The sequence below is a fragment of the Artibeus jamaicensis genome, unplaced genomic scaffold (assembly GCF_021234435.1).
Source record: "Artibeus jamaicensis isolate MK-2021 breed Jamaican fruit bat unplaced genomic scaffold, CSHL_Jam_final contig_477, whole genome shotgun sequence".
NCBI classification, from domain to species: Eukaryota; Metazoa; Chordata; class Mammalia; order Chiroptera; family Phyllostomidae; genus Artibeus; species Artibeus jamaicensis.
Window position 1 is genome coordinate 3530860 of NW_026521854.1, and position 14951 is coordinate 3545810.

The 14951-nt window shown below is 54.6% G+C and overlaps 1 protein-coding gene across 1 annotated transcript in view; it reads left to right on the forward strand.

Moving 5' to 3' along the window:
* The window catches only part of PEBP4 (phosphatidylethanolamine binding protein 4), a 245740-nt gene that overhangs the window by 59828 nt on the left and 170961 nt on the right, over nucleotides 1-14951 (forward strand). The gene's annotated exons all lie outside the window — the stretch shown is intronic.

Genomic DNA, 14951 nt, shown 5'->3' on the forward strand with positions numbered 1-14951 from the left:
AGTTTGCCTCTGCGCTTGCTCATCTCAGCGACTAGGAGCTGTATGCAGAGCCATCTGGGCTGGGTCTGGTGGCAACAGATGGCTGTTGTCATAGGCTTGTGCCTTCCTCAGAGCAGCTCCACAGCCTGCTATGAGGATGCTGGGTGGGTGGGAAGGCTGAAGACTGGGAGTGCCTTATCGGAGCTCAGGGCCCACTCTGCCTGGGCCTTTCACTGCCTCCACATCCCTGAGTCCTCAAGGCCGGCCCCTCGGTCATAATGGGGACCAGCTGGGGCATGATTTGGAGTCTGCAGAGAAAAGGAGGAGAGAGGGGGGTTGTGGGGAGTTCTTTCTCAAGGTGCAAGGGGCTGGGCTTTTAGAATGACCTTCTCAATGGGGATAAATTAGTTTGCAGAGAGAGGGCAGCCTCTGTCCTGTAAGCTGGACAAGCAGAGGCCAGTGTGTCTTGACTCTTGGTCATCACAATAAGAAATGCGCTAAAAAAATTCCACCAAACTTGCCTACAATAGAAGATTGAAGCATTTTAGGAATTGGAAATAACTATGTCTTTTACTGAGAAATGAGTGGTACTGAACTGGTCCAAAAGGTTCCCTTGGTTTGGGGAAGGCCCGTAGAACTGGGCAGCGGGGCTGTGGCTGCTGTTTCTGGGGTCCAGGTCGTGTCTTGGGGGAGTGGGTCCAGTGTCATGGTCACTATTCTTTCTTCCTTGACTCTTGAGCCCCCAGAATGAGCCCCCAGAGCAACAGGGGGGAAAGGGACCTTGCTTTCTGCTTTGTTTTAGTAGAAGACGCCAGTGTCAACACAGGAACAAAGACTGGTGTGTGTCCAAGACTCAGGCCATGAATGGGTGGAGGGTCATGATCAGGATGTGACCACATGCACACCAAGGTGTCCTCTGTGCATGGTGGCAGGGAGAGGCCACAGCGGGCTCTTCCCCACTGTCAGCTTGGAGGCGGGGGTCAACTGTGATATATCTCACAATGTATGAGGCTGAGAACACAAAGCTTTGACAGGCTATCATGTTTGCAAATGTGACAAAGATCCTTTCCTCTGCAGGACTAAGCATACAAGTAACAAGGAGGCTCCCTGGGTCTCCTCTCGCTCTGGCCTTACTCGCATGCACACTCACGCACACGCGTCGGCCCTCCTCCCTAGACACCCTTGGCCTGGGTCACACCTTGGGCAGGTGGGAGAAGTGGAGGAAATGCAGGCTACTGTGGTTCTAACTCACGGGACCGGAGGCGGAGGGCTGAAGAAGCAGGGCAGGAGCCCAGTCGTTGAGGGGAGAGTGTAATGCCGCCCCGTGGGGCAGGACTCTCAACTCACGGTTAATTCACGTATCCTCGTGCTTGTTACTTAATGAGTGAAGAGGTTGGACCTGATGATTTTACTGCCCTTTTAAGGACTGACTTTCCCAAGAGGGATTCTCAGCAGAGGGATCTGTTACTCATGGTATTGCTGCAGATGTCCACTAGATGGCAGTGTGGACTTTTCTGAGTACTTGGTGTGCTTGAGAGGGACGAGTTTGAAGTAAGTTTACAAAGTGCATTTGATTGGGTTCCGTTGATTCTGATCGTCCTGGGGTATGGGCGCAGAACGCAGAAAAGATACCCGCTCCAGATCCTGGAGTCCCCCGTCCTGTATCAGCCCTGAGGTAGGGGAAGAAAACCTGGAAATTGAGGAAGGACATAGCTGTGGTTCAGAAAGCCAAGGTGGGCAGAGATTTCACTAAGGAAGGTTGTTCAAAGTGGTAAAAAGAAAAAAAAAGTAATTTCTACTACTATAGAACTACACATTATGGAAATTTGACCTTTGAGAAAGAAGGCAGATTCAGAGTTCTCAAAAGCCACCGTTCATCAGGTGGTACCTACTTTATGTTGGGTACAAGTCCTGTGTCATCTCGTTTAATGCTCTCATCAAATCCACAAGTTCCTCTTTAATCAAGACTGTTAGCGGCAAGTGACCAAAAAACAACTCAAACTAGCTTGAGCCAAGAAAGAAGGAAGACTTCACTGATTCACTGGTTCTCCGGGGATGGCTTCAGGAATTGCTACATCCAGCCGCTCAGACAACACCGCCAGGGACCTGTCCCCTTTCTCTACTTTTTTTCTGTGCTGGTTTTGTGTGTAAATAGACTTTCCTTGTGGCGACAAAGACCACCCTCACTGGTGCCAGATTTGCATTTTCCCAGTGGGAATAGACTGACCCTTTCCAACCATTAAAAGTCCCAAGGCTTGTCCCGCCTGGATCACATGCCCATCCCCGAACCAGAGGACTGGGAAGCCCCGCTGATCCATGAGACCTGAAAGGCAGAGAGAAGGGCTCCCCCAAAGGAGAAGCAAGCTGTTAGTTATCAGGTGGGGAAAGGTGTTCAGTAGGAAAAATAAGTGAAGTTCCTGCAGAAGGAAGTAACCAGACCACAGGCAGGGCTGGGAAGAGGTAGAACCAGAGTCTAAACCCAGCGGGCCCATCTCCAGAGGCTTGGTCCCAGACCACGGTCAGAGACACACCGGGTGCTTGCGCAGTCGAGAGGGCTTGCTGGTGGGACGTTGTTCTAGGAGGAAAGAGTGGTGGTCCTAGGGCAGATGGTGTCGGGAGGTGGAGACAGGCCAGGGACAGTGGGAAATGAGACAGTGGCTGGAGCCTCCCTTCAGGGATAGAGGGACACCCGCCTCTAGAGGGACAGTGACTAAGAAAGTTGGGGGGAAATGAGTGCCATCAGAAATAGGGTCCCTCAAAAGTGGGGGCGGAGAGCCTAAGTGACAGAGAAGAGGATAAAAGAATTTCCTCCAGGCCCAGAGCCTGATGGAAAAGGGCAAGAGGTTGGTGACTTGCTGTGTGGGGACAATGCCCCCCTTAGGTGATCAAAGCAAGGCCACCCAAGCAACGACTGTCAGTGGATACGTACAGGGTGCACCCCCCCACACACACACACACATGCACACACAAACCCCAAGGCCCCGGAGGCAGAGCGGCAGTGGGCACAGGATGGTGCCTCTGTGCCCGCCAGGGGGCTTCCGTCTCTACACCTTTGCTCAGGCCACTCTCTATATTTGGACCCTGCACTCGGGGACACCCTGCCCCCACCAAAATGCTTCCTTCTCTAGGAAGCCTTCCTTGACTGCCTCCTCCCTCTGGGATTTACCCTCATTCCTAGCTGATCTCTTCTTTCTCTGAGCCTTCATCATGCCCCCACCCTCCAAACTCAGAATTTACTTCCTTCTGTTTTGTATTGTGTACTCGTAGCTTCAACCAGTTTGCAACAAGACCACGTGCTGTGTTTCTTTGAACCACCCTGTAGCCCCTCACAGCGCCACAGACCTCATGTTGGCAGACTGGGTGACCACCTGGGTGAGTGGATGAATGAATGAATGAGTGGCAGGTGGAAGCACACCTCTGAGAGTGTGAGCTATGAGCTACATGAGTCCAGCGTTTTGCCTTCGAAGCTGCTGGGTGTACTGGTCGTCTGAAGGAACGGAGCTGATTCCGGTGGACCCGGGGCCAGCATCAGTCTGTCCTCTCCCCGGGTGGGTGTGGCCAAGGGGTGGGAGGGAGGGCAGAAGCAGGGAGAGGGCCAGGAAGTCAGGTGGGTTCCCGTGCAAACAAAGTAATGCAGGAGGACAGGGGCAATCCCTGTGCCAATAGCCGCTGAGTGCTGAGTAAGGCAGAGTAGGAGGAAGCTTCTCTCCACGCTGACAAGCATTAAGAGGTAAACATCTTAAAATGCATCCCTTGCAAGCCAGTGGAACTGAAAGGCCTGAGATGCTTCTTGACTGGGGCTTATTCTTCACCTTGAATTGAAGCAGCTGGAATCCTTTGGAAGTGAAAAAATTGCTGTTAAGTGGGGAAGGCGCATTGCATTCAAGGAAAGGAACAAAGACCACAGCAGCTCTGTCCTGCTGTCCCTTGGCTTTCCAGTCCGGCTCAGTGAGGCCCTGGGTCTCCTTCCCAGAAAGCAGGTGTCTCAGTGGCCTCCTAAAAGGCAGGACAGGCAGGTCTCTACACACCCCTGGGTCTGCGGCGTTGGTGTTGCTGGAGGCCTGGATTTGGGTCCTCAGCACCCAGTGGACGGTGTGGGGGGGCAGAATGTTTCAGGTGGCGGGGCTTCCTGAGGTGAGGCTCTGACTCGGTCAGCAGTGGCCCGCCCGTAGAGGTCAGGTGAGATAGCAGGGAGGCCCCTGCACGGCCAGGCCGGGGCAGAGCCTGGCGCCGCTCTTGAGCAATGGAGACAGGAGCTCCAGGATGGTGGGTAAAGTCAGGACAGGGTGAAGAGCCTGCTCAGGATGGGGTGGGGGTGGGGGTGGTGTCCATGAATGCACCAGTGGTGGTTTAGGGAAGAATTAGTGAGGTTCGACCGTAACCCAGTGCTTAGCACGGGAATTAATAAGTGGCATTCATTGTCGTTGTGAAAGGAGACTGGCTTGTGGTCTAAAGCGTGGGAGGCACAGAAAGATTCAGGTTGGGGGAGGCTCTGACAGGCCTGAGCGGGTCTGTGGCCCAGAGGCTTGGGCCAGCAAAGAGGAGGGGTGACGGGTGGAGCCAGACCTGGAAAGGCAGCACCGGACACTTAGATGAGAATGGGCACGTGACATTTTTTCCTCTTGTCCCTGGCCAGAGTCCCCCGAACTCCCTCAGCTGTGCCCCGGCCCAGCCGCAGCTGCACGGCCACCTGTTTCAGGGTTTCAGTGCCCACAACAGGAGCAGGCGAGAGAGGAGCCATGCTCAGCGCCGTTTCTGACTGTGGCAGTGTGAGTTTCAGGTTACAAAGATACCTCCCATTCAGGATTTTGTAGGGTCCTTCCAGCAGCACTGGCAGCTGGGCAGAGCAGGGACAGTCCCCACAACGGCAGCAGGCGCGCTGCCCAAGGTCACACGTGCAGAAGCAGGGAAGTGGAGGAACCTGCCCAGGACGTCGGGTTTCCTGCCTCCCAGTGCCCCGCTCTTTCCCACCCCGATTGCTAGAAAACAGGCCCGGTATGTTGAACACACTCAGGGTCATCCATGCATCTGCTCGTTGGGGCGGGTCCTGGCAGAGCCCTCCTCTCTGGCTCTCTGCTGGACACTGTTCCAGGAGCCAGGGACACAATCAGACCAAGCCCTGGCCACCACAGGCACCTTGCAGTGGTGAGTGTGCCCTGCGGTCACGTGAACAGAATGGACTCAGAAGCACTTGTGTTGCTCCCCCAGGGCCTCCTTGGAAGCTGCTTGACCTTGGTCTGCAACCCAGCCCTCTTTGCCCTGCCGCAGCCTTTGCTGCCCTCACTCTCCCCCTCTGCTCCCTCAGGCCTCACGGGCCTCTGGTCAGACCTGGGCCCAGCCCTCCGGGACTTTGTAGTAAAGCCGCGGCCCCAGTGCCCAGCCGCCCGGGAAGCACAGGCACACAGGATGTGTGCTCCACAACTGAGCCTCTGATGTCAGCCCAAAGCTTCCAGGCAAGTGCTGGGGAAGCGGGTTCCAGATGTTTTCCAGATCAAATAACATTTCTTTGAAAAAACTGTGTGGGCTGCTCCACCGAGGGGGCTGATGGGACCTGCAAGCAGCGTTCAGTGCGTTTGCACCCTGGCTTTTAGGAAAGGTCACCCGAGAGTGTCTGGGAGGGGCTCTTCACAAGGTCGGGGCCTGTCCACGGCAGGCTGCTGGGAGTGGTTTCTCTGGTTTTAAAGCAGCCGCCCAGCCTTCGCTGGGGCCAAACACGCAGATGGACAAACAGGCAGATTTCAAAGGCTGCGGGGTGTGTTGCATGAGCTCCCGGGAGAGAGGAGGTGGTGGCCCGAGGAGTTCAGACAAAGGTTTTCAGGATTTTTAAATGAGTAATAATGTTCCTTATTGTTTGTTCCAGCGCTCGGGCCTGTGGGGGAAGGGAGAAGGGGGAAGGGAGAAGGAGGGGAGGGTGGGTCCAGCTGGGTGCTGCTAGGTGGCCGCTGCCGTCCGGCCCCTCCTAGTGGGCTGGGGCCCAAGGACAGAGTGGGGCCCACTGTGGGGAATAGCAGCTGGGGGCAGTTGTCAGAGCATCTGGACTTGAGGGGAACTCTCTCTCTCCCACCAGGGCCCCCCAACCTCAGACATCCATTGTTCTGTCTTAGAGCCCTTCTGGTCCTCGCTGTGGCCCCGTGGAGTGGGCAGGGCGGGTGGGTATTGGTGTTCTTGTTTTACAGATGAGGAAACAGGACATTAGGCCGCTCACAGGACATTACATATCTACCTAATTTTTAATAGACTATTTTTAGAGCAGTTTTAGGTCCACAACAAAATTAAGCAGCATGTACAGAAATGCCCATATTCCTCCTACCCCCAACAACTCCCCCCTGCCATCTCCCACCCGTGGTGGGGATGGTACACCCATTCAACTGAGGAGCCTGCCATGACACGTCGTTGCCCCCCGAGTCCACAGTTTATGTTAGGGTTCACTCTCGGTGCAGGACGCTCTGTGGGCTTGGAGGTCTGTATAATGACGCACGCCACCCCTGCAGGGTCACAGCAGTTTTCGCTGCCCTAAAGTCCCCCTGGGCTCCGCCTTCTCCTCTCTCCCTTCCCGCTAAGCCCTGGCAACTTCTGATCTGCTCAGTCTCTCCGCAGTTTCTCGCCTCTTCCAGAACGTCACGCTGTTGTGACCCCACAGAATGTAGCCTTTTCGCACTAACAGAGAGCCTAGACCACAGTCCGGGCCTCCGGATGCCAGTTCCAGCACCTTCCTCACTGTGTAAGGGTTTGGTCATGCTGTCCATCTTTGCCCAAGCCAGTGAGTGACCAGTGTCCTGCAGCTCAGCTTCCCTTCTGGGAATTGCACTCCCTTCACTGGACGTTTCTGCCAAGGCTTTGGGGCGGACAGGGTCCACCATTCCTGCCCTGGTGCCCACTCTGCGTGCCCACCACTCGCTGCCTCGCCTGTCTTTCCAGCCAGAACATCAGCTCCCTGAGGGCAGAGGCTTGGAGGACGGGCAAGAAAGCAGGGTGCTAGGTAGGGAGCTGTCTCTCGGTAACCGGAGTGCCAGCTTTACAATTTTCAGAGCACTTTCCCTATGGGGACAGTCCTTATCTCCCATCAGTGCTGAGAGGGGAGCCTGGCAGGGGTCTTTCGTGCAGGGAGCGGGGGGGATCTGAGGCCAAGGTGAGCAGGAGAAGGCAGATGCTCGCCTCAGCACGCTCCTCTGCCCGCCGGTTGCCTCGCACCTCATCGCAGTCCCCTCACAACCCTGTGGACATTGGTTTGCTCCAACGCATGAATCCATTAAGTGGGGTGACGAGACTAGGACTCGGATCCCCCGGCTCCTGTACTGTGCTCCTTCCTGCGCCTCCTCCATCCCCATGCCCCCCAGTATTTAGTCCATGGCCACACTGACTGACTCCATTCCCCGTGGCCAGGCTCTGTGCTGAATGGTCGACGAACACGGCTGCACTTGAGCCTTACCTAGCACGGTGGGCGGGACTTCCTTCCTCTTCCAGATCAGGAAACTGAGGCACAGAAAGGTTCCAGAGCTCATGGGTGGCAGAATCATCATTCGAACCCAGGTCCACGAGGGCTGCAGAGTTCACACCTCTAACCCTCCACAGTGCTGCCGCCTGAGGGTGGAGGGCAACCTACAGTGTCCCCCAAGTGGCCTGAGCTGCTTCCTGATGGCCACCTCGGCCAGGAAGCAGTGGGATGTGGAGTTCCCCTCCTCCGGCACCTCCCTTTATAGTTGAGCCGGGCAACAGCCAATCATTCAGCAAAGGGAAGGATGGGAGGACAGTGGGGGCGAAGGGGGTGCAGGGCACGCAGGGGTGTGCACAGATCGAAGAGCCTCGGTTTGTTCCGCATCGCTAGCAGGAGGTAGAGCCAGTGTAAGTCATGGGGCATTCTAGTGCCCCTGAGTTCTTTGTGCGGCATCCGGAATTCAGAGGGCTGGTGCCCGTGGGTACAGACCAGCCCCTGGCAGAGAAGGGCAAGGCCTAGAGGGTTTGGGATGGGAGGGAGGAAGACCAGGCCGTCCCTGACTCGGCTCTGCAGGCCCTGCTGCTGGGAAGGCCTAGGTTGCCTACCGCTGTCTCTGGGGCTGCAGTTGGAAGAGCTGACACCAGGGGGAGATAGGCGACCGCCATCTTGCCCCTGGCGACTTGAGTTGGTGGCGCAGGAAAGGCACTGCCCAGGGTGGCGGGGCTGAGGGAAACCGAGGTCCCTAATTTGGGTCCAGTGTGCACTCCTCTGTGTCCCTCGTGCCATCACTCCCTTTGCCAGTCGGTTGCAAAAATGCTCTTCTATTCAAATATGAATATCCCTGGGCTGGTGTTCCTTAAACCAGGAGCCACGAACTTACAACGCCCTCAGGCTCCAGGCCCCTAATTAGCAGACCACTTGCCTTGAAAGTGCCCCTCCTGTAGCACCTGCCATTGAAAAGAGTTTTGAATTGTGCTGGTGGTTCCCTGCTTATTCCCGCTCCCCTGACCGGCAGATGCCCTGCCTAAGGCCTGAGTGTGCAGGAGCCACGACAGTCGGGCGGCGCTGGCTCCCTTGGCTTACAGAGTGTTCAGAGGCTGAGGGGCTGCGGGAGAAGCAGCTGGGCCCTGGCTTTGCACAGCCTTGCCCTATGTCCTAGTTCTCACGCTCATAAATCTGTGTCCTAGAGCAAGTTGCTTCTCCCCAGGATTCCTCTTCCTCGTCTTCAAATGGGTATGATGTGTACTTCCGGGCAGAGCCAGTGGCAGTTCTCAATTCTCGTCTTTTCTGACCCGCCTGTAGCATTTGACCCCTCGGTTACTTCCACTTCCTCGATGGCATCACTTCACCCGGCTTCGGGACCACACTCTCTGGATTTTCCTGCTTCTTCCTTCCCAGTCTCCTTTGCTGGCTGCCCCTCCTCTCCCAACCTCTTCATGTACAAGTAGCTCTCCCAGGTCCTGTGCCTGGTCTTCTCACCTTTATTTACACCCCCTCCCTTGGTGGTTTCATCCAGTGGCGTGACTCTAAATGTCATCTACATGATGTCCTACTCATGGGGCCACTGGGGTATCTGGTAGCCCCTCCAAGGCACCGGGTCCAATCCCAGGTGCCCAGACTCTACCCTCCCCCCAGCCCTGGTCCTTCTGGCACCTTTCCCCACCTCAGCAAGGAGCAGCTCCAACCTTCCAGCTGTGTGGACAGAGGGTCCTGGAGTCATCAGTTGCTCATTCCCTCCCAGAGTGGCTCTGACGCCAAGGAAACCCTCTTGGCTTGCTCTCAAAACACATGCAGAAGCCGACCACTTCTCCTCTCATCCCTCGTTAACACCCTGGCCGGGTCCCCCAACCCCCTTACCTGGATTAGTACCATACCATGACCTTTTAGCTGGTCTCCCAGCTCAGCCACCATGTCTGCCCCAAAAGCCCAGCATATTCTCAACACAGGAGCCAGAACGAGCCCTTAGACCTGCAGGTCTGATCAGGCCGCTCCTCTGCTCAGGATTCTTCGAGGGGCTTGTGGCGGTTCACAAGCCCCTGCTACGCAAGCCCAGCTGGCTGTCCCCTCTCTGACCCAACTCTTACCCTTTTTTGGCCTTGCCCACCTGGCACCAGGCCTCCCGCCAACCTTGCTGTTTCTCGACTTCACCAGGCATGTTTTAGGGCCCTTGCACCAGCAGCTCCCTCTGCCAGAGTCACTCTTCCTCCGCACGTCCCCTGGTGCACCTCTGCACCTCCTCCTGAGTTCTGCCAAAGGTCGTCTTCTCAGGGAGGCCCTCCGTCACCCAGCCCTGGCACTCCTGAGCCCCCTTATCCTCTCTACTTATTTCCATCAAATCTGTTATCTTCTAGCCTCCATGTTCTTTCTTCATTTACTATGATTGCCCATTTTATCTATTCCACCCCACACCTACAGTGTGACCTCAATGAGGGTGGGAGTCCCTGGTTTAGGCACCCAAGTACTAGACCAGTCTCTACCCCACAGTAGCCACTTAGTACATATTTGTTGAATAAAGATGACAAGATTAAGATTACGGAAGATTATACATGTAAAGCCAGCCAGTGCTGAAAAAAGAAACGTTCAGAAAATGATGGTGGTGATGGTGGTGGTGATGGTGGAGGGGGTGGTGATGGATGTCTCTGGATATGGTGGTGACGATGGTGGTTGGGGTAATGGTGGTGGCACTCTTCTCCAAAGCCCAGGCGACCAGTGCGGCCTATAACATGACAGCCAGGGCAAAGCAATGACTAGAGGACGTGAGATTCAAGATAGCATGTTGTAGAGTGGGTTTTTTTTTTTTTTTTAGGGATTTTAAAAATAGATAATGGAGAGGAGGAACTAGAAGGGAAATATTTCATCCCTGGTTGAAAAGGAATAGATGCACAAGGCTGGACACGGGGCTATGCGGATAGCAGACGGTCAGTCAACCTAAAAGATAGATGAACAAACCCCTTGCCTTGTTAGTACATGCAGAGCTGACTTTGGAAACTGGGCAAGCAGCCCGGGCAAAAAGTTCTGGGGCCTGGATTGAAATAAGGATGATGGAAGGCAGTAATCTCCTGAGGCTGGACAGAGGGGTCAGTCTGTGACAGTGACTTCCCCGAGGGTGGCCAGAGGCACCCACCTTCTGCTCAGGGTCCCACCATCCCACCTGGTACCTAGCAACTCTTGGGGCCCCTTGGGAAGGTTGGACTGGAGAGAAGATGCACATCTCTGGGGCACTAAAGTCCCAGATTTCCTCTTCCCCCAGTGCGTCTGCACGAAAAACTGGTATTTGGCAATCTACAATGCCAGCAAAACTGCCTGTAGTTCTTCATCGTACAAATTGAAAAAATGTTAATGTCAGACTGGAATCCAATCCCTTGACGTCTGTCTAACGTGCCGAGGTGGAAGCCGCTCACCAGCCCTCCACACACCTGGCACTCCACAACCTCCCCCTCCCCCGGCTCTGACGGGAAACACGGCCACGTGAGGTGTACCTTTCTCAGCATGGAATCCTGGAACGGCTACTTCCCCCTCCCTGTTCATTTCTTCCATTCATAGCAAAAGCCCAGGGCCCTGTGTAAATGTGCCTGCCAGGCTGAGATCTGCTGAAAGGCAGGGGCAGCTCTGAGGGACAATTCCCGCACCTCCTGGGCGATGACCTCTGACCCGGCCCCGTGCGCTCCAGCCTCAGGACCCTTAGACAAGCAAATGCGGGACGCACCCTACGTGAAAGGTCGATGGTTCATTCAGAGCAGTCAGCATAAATCCAATAACCAAAAAACCATCGAATGACTGGAAAAGCAACGCACAAGCAAACGCTGATCTGCCTGCCGTCCAGGTGCAGAAGGTCTGCCTAGGCTTCAAAACCAAAGGGCACAGCCACGAAGGAAAAGAAGGATGGGTGTGGTTCACAACAGCATTTGAAACTTCTGCACTTTAAAAATTCCATAAAGGAATAAAAACCCAACAACAAACTGAGAGAACATATGTGCCACAAATATGGCAAAGGACTATTATCTCTACACATAAAAAGCAATTATAAATCAATAAGGAAAAGATGAACACCCCATGGAGGAAGAGGGCAAAGGATGCTGAGAGGTGATGGTAGGAAGAAGAAAGCTCATTAAAAACATGGGCAGGCGGAAACTCAGTTCTGTTTGTAACTCAAAGAATGGAATTCAAAAAACAGTATAGACTTTATTTACAATCAACGGAATTTGCACTTTGTTTTTTGGATCTCTTGTTTGTTTGATTTGAGAGTATACATGACCAGTAGGAGCACAAATAGTTTCAACCTTTCCAGAGGATTTTAATTCCGATAACACGGATTAAAATCCTTAGCATAGTCGGTCATGGTGTTTGAAGAGTAATTTTAGTTCTGTGAATGTATTCTAACCTGACTACTTTATCAGAGGCATACCTGCCAATGTATGTAAAAGGCTGCTCATGTTAGTGTTATTTAAAATAGTGAAAGAAAAAAGAATAACCAGCGAAACATTCAACAATAAGTTGGTTAGGTAGAAGATGTTCTATCCCCATGAGAAAGTACCATGTAGCCATTAAAAGTCATGTTCTCAAGGAATATATAAGACTGGAAAGGTTCACAATATGTAAAGAAACCAAGTGATATAATAGTACTTTCACTATAGTCTCAATGTTTAAATAGTGTATCTTTTGGGGCACGCATGCCAAAACACAGACACACAGAGAACACACTGAAACACGGACACCAGACCACCTCGAGTGGCGGGGCTGAGGGTGGGTTTTCTTTTCTCTCTTACACTTGTCTGTAATTTCCATGTGTTCTCCGATGACTGCGTATTACTTTAATTATCAGGAAAAATGCTATTTGGGGAGAAAGAAGTTAATGCTAAGAGGAAAAGGCTTCAGCTACCCAAATGGTCTGAGCGCTGGTTGCTGTGGAAACTATAACTTTGAATTGCCCAACTTTTTGTGAATTACTTCCCTGCTCTGTGGGCACCAGGGCTAGATTCGGCCTTATCAGGCATAGCCTTGGGCACCTGCCTGTGGGGGGGCGGTAAAAACTGAGGGTCCCTGCCTCAAGCAGAGGTCCACAGGAGGGCCCCAGGTTTTATTCAGGCTCATGCGCCCCTTCTGGATACAGAGGGGTCTGGTGTCCCACCGGTGATGCCGGGGCACTGGCTGCCCCCTGCACAGGTCAGCTGGGGAGCCGAAAGGAAACCCACTGCTTCTCTGCAGGTTCCCCCAGACCTGGGTGGAGTGTTCGGCGGTTCCCTGACATTCATCAGCCTTGCCCTCTCCCAGCCTAGAACCTAAAGGTGGGGCCCCAGCTGTGGTGTGGGGAGGTAGGGCAAATGACTTTATGGTTCCTTTTACATCAATGATAAAGATGGGGGGGGCAGCTGATCTCAAAAGCAGTCATTTCCCAGGGGCATCTGCACAAAGTCACGGTCCCAGCGTGAGCCTTGGTCATTTGCTCGGTCTCCCTTCCTTCTCTTTGCCACCTAGAGAGCAATCCTTGCCCTGAAGGGGGGGCCACAGGGCGAAGCGCCAGCCACTGGCCCTTCAGGAAGCCGGGGGCTGGGCACCGGAGTGCCACGCCACTTTCAAATGCCTGCACTTGCAACGCGAATGTCTTGCTGCCATTTGTGAATCCTGCTCGGAGCTCCGGGTGTGGAGAGCTGGTTGATTTATAGACCGAGGCAGCCACAAGTTGGAATTTTAAAAAGCAATGTGTCCTTTGAGCAGGAGCCCGGGCTGGGGGCTCTGCAGGCTGTCGCTTTGTCCCAGCGACCAGATGGAACTTGTTTTTCCGCTCACTTGGGGGTTAACCCTTCGTGCACTCCCTCCCTGCAGGCCCCATTCAGGAACACAGCCTGTGGGGTGAGGAGTCAGCGTGAGCGAGAATCCACGCCTATGAGCCTCCGTGACATTTATTGGAAATGTCTCATCTTTTAAATCCCCTGCCTTTGCCGGATTATTTTGCTTTATTTAGCACACACTGACATGTGCCAGGCAACCTTTCCCAGCACTTCAGGAATAGTAACCCATCATCTCTTCACCGTCATTATTATGCCCATTTTACGGATGAGTAGGCTGAGGCACGGGTCAGTGTAAACAACTTGGCTGCGGTCACACAGCCAGTGAGTGACAAAGCTGGGATGTGTGGTCCTCGAGTTTGTGTGTCGGCTCACAAAGCTGCGGCTGCCTCTCAGAGAGCAGGCAAGTGCATCCTGCTGTTGGTAGTTCGGAGCTCCCGGCGTGGCTCTGCCCACTCAAGCTACCACAGTGTAAGGCGCCCTGAGAGAGAGACGAAATATCTCTGTCCCTGGCATTTGTGCCTGAAGCGTTGCTGCCATGCTGAGCCTACCTCACTTGAGCCTCCAGTGTCTCCTTCAGGCCCATGAGGCTACAAAATCTCTGCTTGGAAGGTCTGTGCAATAAAACGAGAAAGGTTCCAAGTCCAGCGCCCACCCTGGCTCCAGCCACAGCACATGCAAACCTGGGGCCGCCTAGAAGGATCCAGGGCCCCTGAGTTTGGAACTTTTGTTCTACTGGGAAACTTTGTGTCCCACGCGGCTTCCTTCCAGCTGGGGTCCTGGGTGCTGCCTTTGCAAACTGCCCTGTCCGTTTATAGAGCAGGGCTCTCTGAACCTCTGTGAAATATCAGGACCCTATGCTTCCCAAGAGAGAAGGAGCGTTCCTGACCCTAGGACAGCTGCACGGATCTCCATCCCCTTTGACAGAGCCAGGAGCTGGACAGAGACCTGAGCTCAGCGCCACCCAGGCTGGGGCTGGTGCAGAGCTGCGGTGAGAGCCCAGTGTCCAGGCTCTCGCTGGGGGAGTGGCAGGAAGGCATCAGGCCCTGATGAAGCAGCATGGGTTTGTCGCGTCCTCCGCAGGGTCACACGCGCCTGTGGGAACGCGCTGCCTCATCCTAAGGTCACCAGGGACCCGGGGAACTTGGGGTGGCCTGTTAAGGAAGTGATGGCAATACAGTAATACCTCCCTGGGGAGTGAGCTGTTCTTTCCCGCCTCAGCTTCTGGTTAACTGACCCCGGCTCTGTACCTGCTCAGATTCCTCGTGTTAACTCTGTTCTGTACGGCCGCTTCTCTGCCATTGATCACGTACGGTCCTGCCTCCTTACACCGTCTAACAAACATAAGTCAAGATCTGTTAAATGGCCCGTGTCACCCTTGTCCACATCTGTCGCAGAAGGGTGCCCTGGCTGTGGGCGAGCCCTTGTTGTCTGTGCCGCGGCAGCTGAGCTGGGCCGTGACCCCCGTGGGCAGGTCCAGCCTCGCCCGCAGTGAGGGCGCCCCTGCTCGCAGCCCTTTCGGACAGCAGGTGGGAGCTCCAGAGGCTGCGCCGGCCACTCGGGGGTGTCCTCTGCTGACACAGGGTCCTGAAGTTCGATTCTCACGGGGACTGCCCGGGCTGGTGCCCGACCCCACAGGACGAGGGCTCACTCACACAAGGCCTCACTCACACAAGGCCGCCCCCACCTCAGATGCCAGCCTCAAGTGCTGGGTGCCCAGGGCACCCCCCTCTCTGACCCCCCCTTTCAGT